This window comes from Choloepus didactylus, chromosome 15 (genome assembly GCF_015220235.1).
Source record: "Choloepus didactylus isolate mChoDid1 chromosome 15, mChoDid1.pri, whole genome shotgun sequence".
Classification (NCBI taxonomy): domain Eukaryota; kingdom Metazoa; phylum Chordata; class Mammalia; order Pilosa; family Megalonychidae; genus Choloepus; species Choloepus didactylus.
Genome location: NC_051321.1, coordinates 52,299,635 through 52,316,907, shown reverse-complemented (window position 1 = coordinate 52,316,907; position 17,273 = coordinate 52,299,635). Strand labels below are relative to the sequence as shown.

General features: G+C 38.2%; 1 pseudogene; it reads left to right on the top strand.

Annotated features, from left to right (window-relative positions):
• The first annotated feature begins 11,107 nt into the window (after positions 1–11,107).
• On the top strand, positions 11,108–16,620 carry LOC119509918 (annotated as a pseudogene).
• The last annotated feature ends 653 nt before the right edge of the window (positions 16,621–17,273 follow it).

Sequence of the window (17,273 nt, the reverse complement as noted above, 5' to 3'; positions counted from 1 at the left end):
CCTGATACTGAACTAGATGCATCATTAGATGTAAGGTTAAACAGCAGTGAGAATGCATTGTCTGTATGCATACATATAATCTATATTTACATAGCTATACTTGTATATTTATATATAAATATATGTATAAAATATTTATATTTTTACAAAGCAGACTTTATAATACAACTCTTCCCTTATAGTCTTCTCATTTAGCTATACAACTTCCTCAGGAAGAGACAAAGTAAACATAAATATTGTTTATAAAGTTGCATTACAGAGATGAATGCCAGAGAAATGTTGTTGCCCCTTAGAGATAATATTTGTAAATTAATTTAATAATAAAGCAAACAAACAAAAAGTAGTAGTCTATGGAATAACTTTTTCTTGTCTACCAGTGAGCATACATAAGTAGCTTATTCAATCAGTGAGTCTTTTAAAAATGTGTTAATATTAAAATTGTCATGATGTTTTCTTTTTTCCAAGTCTAGTTCCTACCAATATCAGTGCTGGAATACTGACAATTCTGAGGAAGATGCAGTATCAAACACATGTGTTTCTTCTATTTACACAAGAACTTATTTTTCAATAGTTGAAATAAAAAATTTGTAACTCCAGTGTGTTTTATAATAACATTTAGGAGGCTCCTCTTATATCTGGAAGTGAATATCACAAACCTAAAATTTTCACACAACTATAAAAGAAAACAGTAAGAGCATGCATAATTGGATGGCAAAATATACACTGAAGTAATATCCTGTAAGATGAAACATTGATTTAAAATAAAATAAGTGAATGAATTTTTAGATGTGTAAATATAAATATGCATACTGTGGATACCTGATGGCTTTCTGGATTAAGCCACAGCTGGTGGGCGTGACAAGTATAGTATATGTAATTCCAAAATGTGATCAGTGGTGGGGTTCATTCTCAAACTCAGATTATTGATGAACTTCATTTTACCTTCTGAGGTATTCTGTTGTTTGAGGGACAAGGAGAACAGTTGTACTTGCAAAGTGCCTCCCTCCCTAGCTTACAGCTGACTGTTTGAGCAGCCACATGTAGCCACATGTAGATAATGTCCACACTAAAAACACTGGCATTCTGCCTGCTACTGACTTGGCAGAAAGTATCTGGAGGGCAGTCAGAGGGGAATCTGCATATCTGCTAACTAGCCTCATTCTCCCAAGATCAAGCAAATTATTCAGTTCAAGCTGAATTTGTTCCACCACTGAAAAGTCAAGCTTCTGTGTGAGGTAGCTGACCCACTATCAGTCAATTATTTTCGTTGAATATCTGAATCCATTTGTGTATACTAATGCATAACAAAGTTGGGTCCTTTATTATTGCCATTTTATAAATAAATAAACTAAAGTCCAAAGTTTTTAAGTAGCAAAGATCACACAGTTAGTCAATGCAGATTCTAGGACTAAAATTCTGTCTGGCCCCAGAAAATGAAATTTTTGCATTGTTTTAAATCTAAGTCCCCGTCAAATTATTTGTCAACTTCAGGAGGTTCCATGCAAAAAAAGTAGGCCCATAGTTAGATTTCCTATCTCTCTACTATAATACAAATTAAACCAACCAAACAATCAGTAAAATAAAAAAACAAATATTGGAAAGAGGATAGATGGATGGATAGGTGGATAGAAGGAAGGAAGGAAGGAAAAGATGATGCAAGCAAAGAGAAAGACAGATGAAAATAAAATCCATTGGTTATTTTTAGTAGACATTCTGTCAAGTAAAAATAATTATCTAAAAAGTCATACATATAAAAAGACTGAATCTATGCCTTAAGATAGGTTTCAAATTCAAGCCGCTCGCAAATGTGAATTGGATATATATCTAGAAAATATGGAAAATATTATTAATGGAGAAATTTCAAACCAGCAGTACATCCAATATCGACACTTTTATGTATCTGTAAGCAAAGTGAATGCATTATGATTTATAAGATGGCAATGTCCAAGGATATCTGTTACTGGGACAATATCCAACAGAAACTTCAACTCTAAAAGTAATTGCTTCTGCCTAATTACTTCTTTCAGGACTGTAAAACACTTGAGCATTCTCACTCAATACAATTCTCTGAAGTTGTTTTCAACATTTTCTCAATGCTATTTAAATGCCTTTTTTCTGATTTTTATGCAATAGGGGTGACAACACTATTTTTTATTTGAACATTTTGTATACACTTAATACCAAGCCTCAGTACATACATAAGCACTACTTCTTATTTAATTTGTTCAATTGTTCCCTTAAATTACTCACTAGTATATTAATCTATATGTTTACATGTATACATGTGTGTATGTGCATATATGAGTATATACATGTAAATATAATAGCCTTTGGAAAATACTATTTTCACATGTATTTCCTTTATCTGTAATTGGTTCTCTTTTATAACTTTATTTTACACATATCACACTTTTATAAGAAGAAAAAGCAAGTAGTTAATGTAGACCAAAATATGAGTTTTGCATTACTTTGAATATTTTTTTCTAATTCAAATATTCACTAGCTATTTCAGTTCTTACTTTTATAATTGTCTGATTAATTTCTCTCTCCCATAAATCTCTCAAGGAAGGTTGCCACCATATATTCTACTTCTTAGATGCATTCATAAAAATTAGTGGTTGATAGAAAATTGTTTCTGAGTGAGTCTATAAGTTACAACTCTTATATAAGGTCTCAGCTAAAGGTAAGAACTAAAACTATAAAAATTTAGAAGCAAACGTAGACATAAATCTTGGTGATCTTAGATTTGGCAATACCTTCTTAGTTATGACAACAAAAGAACAAGCAACAGAAGAAAAAATAGATAAATTGTACTTCAACAAAATTGAAAATTTCAAAGCAATAGAAATTAAGACAGTGGGGTACTGGCATAAGGATAGAAATATAGATCAATAGACTATAATAAACCTTCATATTCATGGTCAACTGGTTTTCTACAAGTGTGGAAGAAACTCACTGACAAAAAATTGTCCTTCCAACAGCATGTTGGGACAACAAAAAATCTGAATAGAAATTTCTCATAAAGAGACATTCAAATGTAATTGTTCAATAAGCACATGGTAAAAATGTTCAACATCATTAGCCATTAGGGAAATGCAAATCAAAAGCACAACGAGATACCACTTTGAACCCACTAGAATGGCTCCAATTAAAATCAGACAGACAATAAAAAATGTTGGTAAGTATGTGGAAAAGTTGAAACCCTCATACACTGCTGGTGGGAAGGTAGAATGGTGCAGCTACTTTGGAAAAGTCTGACAGTTCCTAAATTTAGATGTAGACTTACCAGGTGACCTAGCAATTCTACTCCTAAGTATACACCCAAGATAAATGAAAACATATGATCACAGAAAAACTTGCACACAATTTTTATAGCTGCGTTATTCATAACCAAAAATGAAAACAACCCAAATGTCTATTAAGTAATGAATGGATCAATAAATATTGTTAACCCATGCAATGGAATACTATACAACAATAAAATAAATGAAAGCTACCATATGGATGAACTTGGAGACACTGTGCTAAGTGGAAGAAACCAGTCACAAAAGACCACATTATTCCCATTTATAGAAAATGCCCATAATAAGCAAATCTATAGTGAAAAAAAGTATATAAGTTGCCTGGGCTGGTTTGGGGGTGGGGAACTAAAGGACAATGACTGCTAATGGATATGGGTGTTTTGTGCATGTGTGTGGGTGACAAAATGTTCTAAAATTGTGGTAATTCTTGCACATTTCTGTGATTATAAAGTCACTGAACTGTACACTTTAAATAGGTAAATTGTATGGTATGTGAATCATAACTCAATAAAACCGTAATTTAAAAATCAGTGAGGCATATTTGCATGGGAATATTTCTGGGTTCTGGGTTCAATTGAATTAATCTATTTGTCTATCCCTCCACTAATACCATCTAATCTTGACTCCTGTAACTATATAATAAGTCATGAAATACAGTAGACTAAATCCTCCCAATTTATTCTTCTTTTTTAAAATAGCCACTCTAGTTCCTTTGTCCTTCTCTATAAATTGTAGAATAATCTTTATATAAATATGTGAAAAACATGTTGGGATTTTGATATCACTTGCTTTAAACTTGTATATCAATAAAAGTAAAATTGAGGTCTTTCCTATGTCATATTTCCCAATTTACGAACATATGTGTCTTAATTTATGTCTTTCTTGAATTATATAATCAGTTCTGTGTAGGTTTTACACTATATACCCTATACATATTTTGTTAGATTTATATCTAAGTATTTTTTAGCAATTTTAAATCATATCTCATTTATAATTTTGGTGTCCCTGTATTCATTGCTCACATTTAGAAATGCAATTAATTTTCTATTTTTCTTGTGTCCTGTGATCTTACTGAAATCATTTATTAGTTCCAAGAGTCATTTTTAGATTCTTTGGGGTTTTCTACCTAGAAAAAATATATCATCTGCACATTGGAACAGTTTTGTTTCTTCCTTCCTATATATGTGAATTTTATTTCCTTTTTTGGCCTTTCTAGCTAGCATATCCACCTTTATATTGAATATAAATATCAATTTAAAGCCTTCAAGTGATAAGTATATCCTTTCCCTGTTCCTGACCTCAATGGGAAAGCATTCAGTCTTTAATCATTAAGGATAATGTTAAATATAGGTTTATTCTTTATATGCTTTGTTTCAAGTTAAAGAGGTTATCATTTATGCCTATTTTTTTCTGAGAGTCGTTATCATGAATGGGTGTTTAATCTTGTCAAATACTTTTTTATCATTGATATATACCATCATTTGATTTCTTCTTTAGCCTATAACTATGGTTTATTACATGGATTGAAATTAGAATAATGAACTAGCCTTGTGTCCTAGACATAAACCCTACTTGGCTATGGTGCATACTACCTTTCCTATACTACACAAATCCATTTATTAATATTTTGTTATGGATTTTAGGGTCTGTATCCATAAGACATATTTGTGTATAGTTTTCTTTTTTTGCACTTTCTTTGTACTTTGGTATAAGGATAATATTAGCTCCATAAAGTGAATTAGGACATGTTCCATCTTTTCTATAGTCTGAAATATTTTGTGAAGAGTTCAATTCCTATATGAAAGTTTTGTAGGTTTTTCCATTGAAATCGTACGGAACAAAAGATATATTTTACAGAGTTCTTGAATTATGAACTCAATCCTTAACAACAGGGATATCCAAATTACCTATTTCATCTTGGTTGAGTTTTGGTAGAATGTGACGTACTAGGAATTGATCCAGTTCATCTAAGTTGTCAAATTTATTTCTTTAGAGTTGTAATAGGGTTCCTTTATTATCCTTTGGAGGTCTGCAGGGTCTACAGGGATACACCCCATCTCGTTACTAATATTGGTAATTTTTGTCTTCTATGTTTTTGGCAGTCTTGCTGGAGGTTTTCCAATTCTATTGAACTTTTCAGAACAAGATCTATATTATATTGATCTTCTCTAATTTTTTTTTTATTTAAAATTTCATTGATTTCTGTTATCTTTATTAAATTCCTTCTGCTCATTTTGGGTTTATTTTTATCTTCTTTTGCAAGGTTCTTTAGGTGACTGCATGATATATCTGATTCCTTTTCTTTCAATCTGTTCATATTTTTATATTGGAAGTGAGATTCTTATATACAGCATGTATCTGAGTGATGTTTTTTAATTCACTTTTATCAGTCTCTTTGTTACATTATTAATATGCTTGCCAGTTATTTTGTTTTCTATTTATTCTATTTTTCATTTCTCTTTTTCATTTTTTCTGGACTTGCTGTAGATTATTGAACATTTTTTAGAATTCCACTTTAATTTATCTGAAGTGATTTTTAGTGTATCTAATTTTTATACTTTTTCAGTGTTGGTTCTAAGTATAACATCACATATCCATAACAATGTATTGATGCTATCCTTTTACCAGTTCAAATAAACTATAAAAAATGTCCATTTACTTCTTTACCCTCCCCTATTTAAAATATAAATGCTTAAAAAATTCTCTCTACATGCATTTAGAACCACCTTAGACCTTGTTATAATTTTTGCTAAAGCCATTAAACATAATTAGAAAATTCAAGAAGAGATGTGAAGTTTATTTTATTTACCCATACTTTTGCTTTCCATCTTCTTTCTTGATGTTCCAAGGTTCCTCTTTTTATCAATTCCCTCCTGATTAGAAAATACATTTACCATTTGTGATGGTTAGCCTCATGTGTCAACGTGGCCAGGTGATAGTGCCCAATTGTCTGGTCAAGTAAGCACTGGCCTAACTGTTACTTCAAGGGCATTTTGTGGCCCTAAATCATCAGTAAGTTGATTGCATTTATGGCTGATTACATCTACAGTCAGCTAAGGAGAGTGTCTTCTGCAATGGGGTACATTTAATCCAATCACTTGAAGGCTTTACAAGGAGGAGTCATGACTTCAGCAGTCAGAAGAGAGAATTTTCATCTCTAGTCAGCCAGCCTCTCCTGAGAAATTCATCAAAGACCTTCATCAGAGATGCCAGCTTGCAGCCTGCACTACAGAATCTGGACTCATGCATCCCCACAGTTGCATGAGACACTTGTATAAAATCTCATATTTACAGATATCTCCTGTTGGTGCTGTTTCCCTAGAGAATACACCATTCTTTTAGGGTATGGCTTCTGGCAACAAATCCTATTTACCTTCAGTTGAGAGAGTTTTGAATCTTCAGTTCTAAAAAGGTCTTCATTGTATATATAACTTGGGTTGACAATTCTTTTCTTTCAGCACTTAAAAATTATCATGTTACTTCCTTCTGGTTAGGCTCCATAGTTTCAGATCATAAATCTGCTCTCATATTGTTTTTCCCTTACAGGTATGCTGTCACTTGTATCATGCTCTTTTCAAAATTTTTCCTTTGCCTTTAGATTTTAAAAAGTACAATTATGATATATCTTGGTACAGAGCTCTTTGGGCATATCCTGATTGGAATTCTCTTCATCTTCTTGGTTTTTGTCTCTTGCCAAATATGGGTAGTTAGCCATTATTTCTTCTAGTACTTTTTCAGCCCCTCTCTTTCTCCTTTCCTTCTATGACTCTACAGCCATGAATGTTATACAGGTAGTTGTGTGTGTGTATATAATATGTATGCTATATGTATATATAATATTTATTTATTTATTTAAAATCTCAAATTTCCCTGAAGCTCTGTTCACTTTACTTCAGACTATTTGTCCTTCCTTTTCAGACTGGATAATTTCTATTGTGCTATATCGCAGTTCAATAATTATTTCTTCCTCTCTGTTTTGCTGATGAATCCACTCACCACAATTTTTATTTGGGTTTTAGATTTTTCAGTTCTAAAATTTTGATTTGCTTATCTTTTTATCTATTTCTTTTCTGAGATTCTTTCATTGCTGAGGTTTTCTATTTTTTTTTCATTTATTTCAAACATGTTTGTAATTACTTGTTTTTAAATTTTTATGATGATTAATTTTAAATCTTTATCAGATAACCCAACATCTCTGTCATCTCAGTGCTGGCCTCTGTTTATTCTCTTATTTTGTTTGCTTTGAGATGTCTCTGGTTCTTTCTATGATGAGTCTGTCTTTTTTTTATTGAAACTTGAACATTTTCATATTATGTTATGAGGATCTGGAACCTATTTAAACCTTGTTTTCACTGACTTTATCTTGGCACTCCTCTGGCATCTCAATACAGCCAGCTGGAAATAGAAGCTAAGGTTCTCCACTTGGCTTCCACTGACACCTGATTTAGGGGCCTCTTGTTACTGCTGGGCAGCAATGGGTATTCTGGCTCTACATGTGGTCTCCTCCAACAATGCAGTGTGGATGGCCTCATTGTGACCATGCAATGATGCAAGTCCTGACTCTCCACTTGGCCTCCTCTAACATCACCACAGCAGAGCAAAGGAGGGACCCAAATTACTACCTTATCTTGGAGTAGCTCTCTATATTTTTTCCACTGACACTGAGAGGGGAGGAGGTAGGAGGGCTCATTACTGGCCAGTGAGAATGAAAGTCCTGGCTTTCTACTTGGACTTCTCTGACACTATCCTGTTGAGGATACTGGTGTGACTCCTTACAGCTTTATGATCATAGAAGTCCAGGCTAATCACTCAGAGCCTTTGCTGACAAGGGTAGTTGGCAGGGCCATAGTTTTTTCTGTGGTATTGGTTGGAGTGAGTGGTTGCTGCCTAAAAGTGTTTTACCTTTGTTAGGATGCTGTTCTAGTTTGCTAATGCTGCCAGAATGCAAAACACAGAGATGGATTGGCTCTTATAAAACGAGGTTTATTTGGTTACACAGTTACAGTCTTAAGGCCATAAAGTGTCCAAGATAACACATCAGCAATTGGGTACCTTCACTAGGAAGATGGCCAATGGTGTCTAGAAAACCTCTGTTAGCTGGGAAGGTACGAGGCTGGTGTCTGCTCCAAAGTTCTGGTTTCAAAATGGCTTTCTCCCAGGACGTTTCTCTCTAGGCTGCAGTTCCTCAAACGTGTCACTCTTAGTTGCTCTTGGAGTGTTTTTCCTCTCTTAGCTTCTCTGGAGCAAAAATTTGCTTTCAACAGCCATCCTCAAACTGTCTCTCATCTGCAGGTCCTGTGCATTCTTCAAAGAGTCCCTCTTGGCTGTGGTAAGCTTGCTCCTTCTGTCTGAGCTTATATACTGCTGCAGTAATCAAGACCCACCCTGAATGGGTGGGGCCATGCCTCCATGGAAATTATCTCATCAGAGTTATCACCTACAGTTGAGTGGGTCATATCTCCATGGAAATACTCAAAGGATTCCAATTTAATCAGCACTAAAACATCTGCCCCACAAGATTGCATCAAAGAATATGGCTTTTTCTGGGGGACATAATACATTCAAACTGGCACAGATGTCCATTGTCTTTTTGTTAGAGAGCAGGATTTTGTTGGGACTTTTTTTCCTGCATCCATTGGCATTTCTATATTTCTGACATCTTCATCTCCAAATCTGGAATAAATGTGACAAAAAGAAAATCCAGGGGACTCACCACCATGTTTTTCCTGGAGTCCCAGCATTCACTAGGTGGTCTGCCTTCTCTCTACCTTTACATTCTTCTTATGATTGCTTTCTATATGTAATGCCCAGAGGTTTTAGTTATAGTTGACAGGGGGAATAGAAAAAATTTCCCCAAAGTTGAAGTTCAAAGAGGTTATCAAGGTTTCAAGATAATCAGGTAACTTCTCAACACAGATCTCATAGTACAATTGCCTTTGTTGGACATAGCCGAAAGTAGCAGTCCTTGTTGACATTATTCTCATTTATTCACATTTTTTTGAACTGATCTATAAATGTGATGTTCTAAAAGTTACCACCCCAGCTTTAATCTTTATTACCCTACATATCCCTTGAGTAATCTCATCCAGTCATATATCTTCAACCATTAACTATATGTTGATGCCTTACAAAATTTTCTTTTTAACCCTATTGTAGTTGCCTGATAATTGGTCTATCTATATATATTTATTTTGTTTGCCTTAATATTTGGGTCCCTAGTCCTATCTTTCTAAAACACAAATTGAACCATACTTTTCCTTGCGTAAAACCTTCAAAGGCCCCCCTTTTCTTGCCTAAAAGATGAAATTGAAACAACTCCAATGACACATTAGTCATTCTGTACCCTGTATCAAATATACATTTCCAGCTTCATTCCCTGCGAACCTTGTGTTTACAACTAATAATTACTTCCTGAACATCTGTGTGCCTCCATGACATTGCTCATGCTGCTTAGCTTGAAATATTTTTCTGCCAATTTTGCATGTACGTCTTTCAATGCCTCATTTATATCTTACCTCCTCTACAAACACTCTTGCACTGCCATGCCAAGCCATAATGAAACAAAGTAAAAAGAAAAATATTTACCCCATATATATTTATCAAAATATGCTCCCATATTTTGAGCCAAATAGAAATGGTTAATACAAGCTCTGCAATCAAAAAACATGTCTATATGTAAATCGTTGCGCACAATCTGTACATGCACCACCATTAACCCCCATAACACCCCCTGGGCAAGGACTGTAAAGGTACAATGACCCCAGGAACTGTAGACTGATTGGAAATGACTTCTGTCGCAAAACAAATGACTGTGTTTATTTAAACTTTTGATATTCTGTTCATTGTGGATATTTGCCTTAATTTTAATTTTAAATGCTGCATTAACTATTATATTTCTCGATTACTGTGTTTTTTGGTGCCCCCTTTAATTTTGCACCTGAGGCAAGCATTTCACTTACCTCACCCTAATTCCAATCCTGCCTTCCTGACCCTGTTTAATTTGAATAAATCACTTCTTTCCTGGGATCCTGTAGTACTCTATTCGAATCACTTGTATAGCAGTTACTAGAGTGTATTTTTTTAATTATGTATTTTTCTGCCTCGTTTGCTCCTTTTTAAGTTGGCTAAGTACAGAATTTTTATATTATTTGCATTTATAACCCCATCACCTAGCAATGTATTAGGCTGGAAGAGGACTCATAAATGCTATTTAAATGAAATCAATCCCATCTATGCCTTAAGGACTTAGTGTTTAAAATACACATAAGCCTTTTTATGTTAAATAATTTAGGGCTTCATTGTGTATTTTATCAAAAGCACTCTTACCATTTATTTTCATGTTATTTCTGGGAGAGCATTGTAAATATGCAATGAACTCTTTAAAAATGGAGCAATGAGTTCAGCTACTATAAACATAGTTGTCATAGCTCCATTAATTTCATGTTTAGTGTTGAGTACCTATCTTGTGTCAGGAACCAGTCTACATCTATGAACACATTTAGACTAACACTGTACCATTATGGAGCTTACACTTGAGACAGGGAGAGAATTAGTAAGCAAATAAAATAACAGTTGTTTGCTGTCAGTTAGTGGTAAGTTCTATGAAGATATTAAAACAGAGTAAAGGGATAAATATCAATGGAGAAGAGCAGTTATTATAGACATGGTAGTGAGGGAACACCTCTTAGAGAAATAATATTTACACAGAAAACCAAATGAAAAGGGAAGAGAAAGCAGGCAGTAGTGAGAGTAATTCAAGGCTCTGAGTTAAGAACAAAATTATATGTTCATGGACTAGTATCAAAATGGATGAGGAAGGGAACCTAAGATGGCGACTAGGTGAGACAAAGAAAAAAACACCTCCGTGGAAAACACTAGATAAAAAACCAGAAAGGACCCAGAACACCACTTCCAAAGTAGCATCAGCTGGACAAGTTCTGCTAAAGCCACAGGGAACGTGCTTTTGGTGAAACCAGGAGTCGGCATTCTGAAACAAGTGAGTGAGTAGGCTGAATCCCTCAGCCATGCTACATAGGGGGGAAACAGTGGGCTGGACTTTAAATATATATATATATATAAAAGAAGCACGGGAACAGCTGCAGACAAGATGGGAGTGGTCTGGACTAATGCCTCAGTGTCTGGGGTGGAGGATACCCCTTCCCACACCCACTGCCGATTGTCTCGGGTCCAGGGAAACAAAGGGGGGGATGCACAGCTTGCAGCAGTCTCCCCTGCGGGCGGGGCTGCTCCTGCCTGGGGCAAGCATACCACGTAGAGCCCAGCCAAGAAACCCAGCCTCGTGGCCGTCTCCCCGGCAGGCAGGGCTGCTCCTGCCTGGGGCGAGCACATGGCATAGAGCCCAGCTGAGAAACCCAGCCTCGCGGCTGTCTCCCCAGCGGGCGGGGCTGCTCCTGCACGGGGCCAAGCGCACAGCGCAGAGCCCAGCCGAGAGGCCCAGCCTCCCAGCCGTCACCCCTGCGGGGCGGGGCTGCTCCTGCCCAGCGCCGAGCACACAACGCAGAGCCCAGCCAAGAAACCCAGCCTCGCAGCTGTCGCCCCAGCGGGCGGGGCTGCTCCTGCCTGGCTGAACACACAGCACAGAGCCAAGCCGAGAAACCCAGCCTGACAGGGAGTCTTTCCCGCAGCATCACTCACACGACACAATATCAGCCATGGACAGTGGCCTTGAATACACCCAAGACTGATTGTCCCGGAGCTGGGAGAGTGTTGCTGTGCAGAAAGGGGGAAGTTAACGCGTCCCATTCAACCATCTTTGAAGCGGGCTGGGAACGCCCCTACACAGCCCGGCGGCCCAGGGCTTCCCTGGAGGCCGGCGCTCGTGACGTGGCACGGCCTGCCCCCCCGCCCCCAACAGAGGTCCTGGGAAAGCACAGCAGGGAGGGGGGAACTGCTTGGAAATCCCAGGGAACCTACACCAATACCAAGGACTTTTGTGTTTAGTGGCAGAGAACAGCCTTAAATCTCCGGGAACACCTGGGAGATTTGATTGATAAACCTGCCCTTCCTCCCTAACCACTCAGGCACACGCCCCTCATTGGGGGCAGACAGCACCAACAACACACCCAAATCAAGTGCACCAATTGGACCCCAAAAGAATCAGATCCCCACATACCACAAAGTTGGGGAGAACTGACTTGAGGGGAATAAGTGACTCACGGACGCCAACTGCTGGTTAGTTAGAGAAAGTGTATGTCACCAAGCTGCAATTCTAACAAATTAAAGACTCACAGATGCCATCTGCTAGTTAGTAAGAGAAAGTGTACGTCACCAAAACTGTGTCTCTGAAAAATTAGATCGATATCCCCCTTTCTTTTTGATACAACTTGAAAGAACCCTATCAAGCAAAACAAATGCCAAGAGGCCAAAAACAATAGAAAATCTTAATGCCTATGATAAAACCAGATGATATGGAGAATCCAGCTCCAAAGACACAAACCAAGATTTCGGAAGAAACGTTATACCTTGCAAAATTAATTAAAGAACTACAATCAAAGAACGAAAACATGGCAAAGGATTTAAAGGACATCAAGAGGACCATGGCCCAGGATCTAAGTGCCATAAAGAAGACCCTAGAAGAGCATAAAGAAGACATTGCAAGAGTAAATAAAAAAATAGAAGATCTTATGGAAATAAAAGAAACTGTTGGCCAAATTAAAAAGACTCTCGATATTCACAATACAAGACTAGAGGAAGCTGAACAACATCTCAGTGTCCTAGAAATCCACAGAACAGAAAATGAAAGAACAAAAGAAAGAATGGAGGAAAAAATAGAAAAAATCGCAATGGATCTCAGGGATACGAAAGATAAAATAAAACGTCCAAACTTAAGACACATTGGTGTCCCAGAAAGGGAAGAGAAGGGTAAAGGTCTAGAAAGAGTATTCAAAGAAATTGTTGGGGAGAACTTCCCTAACCTTCTACACAATATAGATACACAAAGCATAAATGCCCAGCAAACTCCAAATAGAATAAATTGAAATAAACCCACCCCAACACATATTTTGATCAGACTGTCAAATACTGAAGAGAAGGAGCAAGTTCTGAAAGCAGCAAGAGAAAAGCAATTCACCACATACAAAGGAAACAATATAAGACTAAGTAGTAACTACTCAGTGGCCACTATGGAGGTGAGGAGGCAGTGGCATGACATATTTAAAATTCTGAGAGAGAAAAATTTCCAGCCAAGAATACTTTATCCAGCAAAACTCTCCTTCAAATTTGAGGGAGAGCTTAAATTTTTCACAAACAAATGCTGAGAGACTTTGCCAATAAAAGACCTGCCCTACTTCAGAGTCTAAAGGAAGCCCTACCAATAGAGAGACAAAGAAAGGAGAAAGAGATGTAGAGAATTTTAGCAGACATATATAGTACCTTACATCCCAAATCACCAGGACACTCATTTTTCTCTAGTGATCACAGATCTTTCTCCAGAATGGACCATAAACTGGGACATAAAACAAGCCTCAAGAAATTAAAAAAAAAAAAAATTTTGAATATACTCAAAGGACATTCTCCAACCACAATGGAATACAAATAGAAGTCAATAATTTTTGAACTATAACTCCACTATTTACTTCCTACATGATAAAAAAATACACAAACTCTAAGGACAAATCAGCGGTTTTGAACTCAATGTAAAATATGTAATTTTAGACAACTATATAAAGGTGGGCGAATCAAGGAGTATAGGAACATAGTTTATGTGCCCTATTGAAGTGAAGGTGGTATCAAAGAAAAACAAGATTGATAGGGATTTAAGAGGTTAATTTTAAGCCCCACAGTAAACACAAAGAAATTATCAGAGTATATAACCATAGAGATGAAAAGTAGAGTTTGGGTTAAGAGAAATGGGGGAAGGGGCAATGGGGAGTTAAGAAAGTAGTGTAGGGTTGCTGTTTGAGGTGAAGGGAAATTTCTAGTAATGGATAGTGGGAAAGAGCATATCATTCTAAAGGTGATTAATCCCACTAATGGAAGTCTAGGGAGGGGGTGGAATGGGAAGATTTAGGCTGTATATATGTTTCCACAATTGAAAAAAGAAAAAAAAAAAAACAGTCTAACTAGATGACAATTGAATGCTAAGGATGAACTTGGATGGGATTGGAGGGTGGAGGACAGGTGGCTCGAAGGGACACAGTTGAGACATAAGGATAAGGAAATATAGAATGTAAGCATTGTATCATTGTTGAATCTCTTATACTTAGCTGTGCTTAATGAAATTACATAAAAGAATGTTCTTGTTCATGGGAAGTACATACGTGAATTACAGTGTATGTTCAAGGATGTGTGCAGCTAACTCTCATATGTTCAGAATACAGAGCAATATATGATGGATGATAGGGAGGGAAAGCAATAGTGATGTGACAGCATGTTAAAGTTGGTGGATTGAACTATCGGGGGAGGGGGGTCAGGGTATGATGGAATTCTGTGTATGGGGCTAGTATTGTTTTTGCAACTATTCATGTAACTTTGAATTTATCTCAAAATAATAATAATAAAAAAAAAATGAATGATTCCCCTGGGAGGGGGCAAAATTGAGAGATGTAGGCAATGACAGAGATGGACAGGAGGCAGATACTAAAGGTTATTGTGGACCCGTAAGGGTATAAGTTTGATTCATAGTGAATTTGAAGAGTTTTGGACAGGAAAGGGTCAAGATCAGATTTATACTATGAAAGGATCTCTTTAGCTCCTCTGGGGATAACAGACTTAGTGAGAGGAGGGGAGGAAAGAGAAAATAGAAGATCATTTGAGATGTAACTTAGCATACCCACTGCCGCGACCGGCCTGGCCGACCCTGGAGCCGCGGCCCCCAGCGCGGCCCAGCACCCCCGCCGCCCGGGAAGGGCCCAGCACGGTCACCGAGCGGGGCCGCAGGTGGCGGCAGGAACTGGGGAGCCGAGCCGGGACTTGGCGGGCTCGCCCGGGAGCCTGGAGACGATGGCTAGTGCCCCTACCCCCCTACTCCCGGCTCCCCGCCCGCAGACAACCAGGTTCGGCTAGGCCTCGGTGCGGCCCCGGGCTCTGGTACCCAAGTTCCCGGGGCGGATCTGGCCTGGCCACGGCAAGTGAACTCCCTGCCCCGGCACCCCGCCAGCGCGAGACTCGCTCCCGGCCAGCCCCGAGGCCCTTGCCCTGCAGGCGCTGCCTACCGAGCCAGAGTTTGGTCACGGACCGTGATGAGGTCTCAGGTGTCAGCTGTAATGCATGTTTAAAAGGAAATTTGTGAGGTTGCATGTGTAAGTGTTTAATTTGCTACGATTACGATCTTTGTCCATCGTGTTATGAAAGTGGTACAACAGCAAGGCATACGAATGACCACCCAATACACGTATATTAACAAGGGTGGATTTTGATTTGTACTATGGTGGGGAAGCTTTTTTCTGTAGCTTGCCACTATTGTGGAAAAATGGGCTATACGGAGACATCTCTTCAAGAACATATTACTTCTGAACACACAGAAACATCAACAGAAGTGATCTGTTCGACCTGTGTAGCATTACCTGGAGGCGATCCTAACTATGTCACGGACGACTTTGCAGGTCACCTTACACTTGAACACAGAGCCCATAGAGATTTAGATGAATCCAGTGGTGTTCAACACGTACACAGAATATTTCATCCTGGCTGGGGCTTAGGAGGTCCTCGAGCTCAGATATCAAAAATGCACCTTACTAGCAGCTCTACTGGTGGACTTTCTTCTCAGGGTTCATATTCCCCAAGCAGTAGGAAAGCCATGGATCCTATAGCTGAGCTCTTATTTCAGTTATCAGGAGTGAGATGTTCTGCAGGAGGACAGCTTAACTCCTCAGGTCCTTCCGCCTCTCAGTTATAGCAACTGCAGATGCAGCTGCAACTAGAGAGGCAGCACGCCCAGGCAGCACGGCAAAAACTGGAGACAGCTCACGACACAACACGGCGCACTAACACAAGCAGCATCACCACTACAATCACACAATCCACAGCAACAATCAACACATCTAACAAAGAGAGAAGTCAGCAAATGCTCCAGAATTCACAATTTCTTTTAACGAGGTTGAATGACCCTAAACTGTCTGAAACAGAGTGCCAGTCCATGGAAAGCAAGTGTGCAGAACACAGCCTGTTTGTTCAAGAGATCCTTCAGTCCACTTTAGTGCACGAAGAGAGCTAGTCCTCAGATGAGGATGAACGGAGGCAGATGGCAGATCTCGATGCTATGGGTTGTGTAGATATTATGCCTTTAGATATTGCTTTAGAAAACCTAAATTTAAAAGAGAGTAATAAAGGAAATGAGCCTCCACCACCTCCTCTTTGATGACATGCCAATACCCAGATAATGTCCGCTGTGCTATATGTGCTAATGGAAGTAGACAGCAACTATCTTGGGTTTGTTTGGGTATTGCAATTTCAGGTCTGCCACTCTTGTTATATTGCGTACATTCAAAAGGAAGAAAGAAAATATATGTGATGATCATTTCCACTTAACTAATTTTTGCTTCTAGCAGGTAAATATATATAGCAGTGCGGGGGTGGTCTCTGCTTCCTGTACCTTGACATGCAAAAGGCTCTCCTAAAACTCCACATTCAAACTGAAGAGGAAAATTTAAATCTCTAATGAAACTGCTGTGTGTATTTATGAATATTAATGAAAAAAAAACTGCTCAGATGGTTTACCTTAAAAAAAAAAAAAGATGTTAGCTTGTGTCCCATAGGTTTTACCCTTGGGAAGACGGTTGCTGCAAAGGAGAGGCTAGGCCTCCCTATAATTGTGCCTAAGAGCCTCCTCCCGAATGCCTCTTTGTTGCTCAGATGTGGCCCTCTCTCTCTAGCTAAGCCAACTTGAAAGGTGAAATCACTGCCCTCCCCCCTACGTGGGATCAGACACCCAGGGGAGTGAATCTCCCCGGCAACATGGAATATGACTCCCGGGGAGGAATGTAGACCCGGCATCGTGGGACACAGAATATC